We start from the raw sequence: 2,247 nt of genomic DNA, 5'->3' as shown, positions 1-2,247 counted from the left end.
TAAGAGAGAATTCTACCCTGAAAGTTAAAACTCACAAGGGAAAAATCTGTGAAGCAAAATTACACTGTGAAATGTCATTCTCTAAAGGGCTTAAACAAGAAGTGTGATAAATGTTATTACTCTGCAGCACCATAAGGGTGTTGAGGACTCAATCACTGCTCTGATTTTGCCCAACAAGTGCAAGAAGGCAGTTATAGGAAAACAGACCCTGTTTCAAAGTGCTTTCAGCCTAAGAGCTGCAGGGAGAGAGGCAAAATGGAAAAACCACTAATACAACCATCAAGCTCATAAATAACTTTGGATCATCACTGTCTAGTTGCCCTCTTGGGTTTAAAGGCACTTTGAGGTCAGAATAAGCAAAGAATGAATAAAGTTAAAGGTCAGAAAGGTCCGGAAAAAAAATCCACTCAAGAACCAAAAGAAAGCCAGCCAAAACCAATTCTCCTAAAGATCTCAGCAAAACAGTTGCAAGAAACCCCCTAATGTCTCTTCAAGATCAGGCAAGTGTGTCTGAGCCTGGAGAACAGCTGCACTTCTAATCTGGGATGCAGATAAAAGAGTATCTAAACAGTTAGAAATTAACATCCATGGGGATAGTGCTCAGATATGTGATCACAGGAACTTTACAAAATGTGTGTGCACATGTGTGCATATCACTGTGTGTGTGTGTGTGTGTGTGTATGTGTGTGTGTATCACATCATGTCATCACGGACTATAGCTGCAGTGCAAAAGAGATAGATTTTTATGAACTAAAAATATTATTTTAAGTATTTTTCCATACTTCACTTTAAGTTTTCAGTGGGTAGGCATTAAGGCTATGTTATCCAAGTTGGGATCAAGCCTTCCCTGGCTACAGCCACTCTAATGTGGTTTTCCAAGAAGGTCCATAAATTAAGAGAGTGACCCAAAGGCACCATGAAAGAGAAGGGCAGAAAGGGTCAAGAATGCAAAGAAGGAGTTTTGGGGGGCACCCTGGTGGCTCAGTCGTTTGGGTATCTGACGTCGGCTCAGATCATGATCTCAAGGCTCATGGGTTCAAGCCCTGTGTCAGGCTCTGTGCTGATAGCTCAGAGCCTAGAGCCTGCTCTGGATTCTGTGTCTCCCTCTCTCTCTGCCCCTCCCCTGCTTGTGCTTACTCGCTCGCTCTCTCTCTCAAAAATGAATACACATTAAAAAAAATTTTTTTTAAAGAAGGAGTTTTGGGGGCACCTGGGTGGCTCAGTCAGTTAAGCGGCCGACTTCGGCTCAGGTCATGATCTCGTGGTCCGTGGGTTCGAGCCCCGCGTCGGGCTCTGTGCTGACAGCTCAGAGCCTGGAGCCTGTTTCGGATTCTGTGTCTCCCTCTCTCTCTCTGACCCTCCCCTGTTCATGCTCTGTCTCTCTCTGTCTCAAAAATAAATAAATGTTAAAAAAAATTTTTTTTTTAAAGAAGGAGTTTTTTTCCCCAAACTCTCCTCATATATTTGAACAACTAGCTATGAACAAGGCCACCTCCCAGCTTTTTAGTGAATCAGAGCTACCACCAAAAGCAAGATGGAAGACTGAACTCCGCTTTGGGCTTCTCCACAGGGATGCCCAAAGTCACCCTCACAGATGTGCAAAGACTGACAGGAAAAGGTGCGAGTGACATACTAATTTTTTTAAAAAAGAAAGTTATAGAACAATATGTGTAATCTGATCCCATTTCATGTTAAAACACATACATTATACATGTATACATTTCATGAGCATAGAAAAGCTCTAAAACAATACATAAAAATCTTTAATGGTGTTTATTCTTGAGTGAAAGTAAGATTAGAGGAAGGACTTTTATTTTGACTTGATTGGTTTCTACATTGTTTCAATTTTTATAATAATTAGGTCTTATTTTTTTAACTTTAAATTTTTTTAATGTTTCTTTATTTTTGACAGAGAGAGAGAGAGAGAGAGAGAGAGAGAGAGAGAGAGACAGAGCATGAGTGGGGGAGGGGCAGAGAGAGAGGGAGACACAGAATCCGAAGCAGGCTCCAGGCTCCGAGCTGTCAGCACAGAGCCTGAGAAGGGGCTTGAACTCACAGACCGCGAGATCATGACCTGAGCCGAAGTCGGATGCTCAATCGACTGAGCCACCCATGCGCCCCTATTTTTTTTAACTTAAAAAAACAACTTTAGGGGTGCCTGGATGGCTCAGTCAGTTAAGCAGCTGCCTTCAGCTCAGGTCGTGATCTCACAGTGCAGGAGTTCGAGCCCTGCATCGGGCTCTGTGC

This window comes from Puma concolor, chromosome B1 (assembly GCF_028749965.1).
Source record: "Puma concolor isolate L17-30 chromosome B1, mPumCon1.1.hap2, whole genome shotgun sequence".
Lineage (NCBI taxonomy): Eukaryota > Metazoa > Chordata > Mammalia > Carnivora > Felidae > Puma > Puma concolor.
This window is presented reverse-complemented; position numbering follows the sequence as displayed.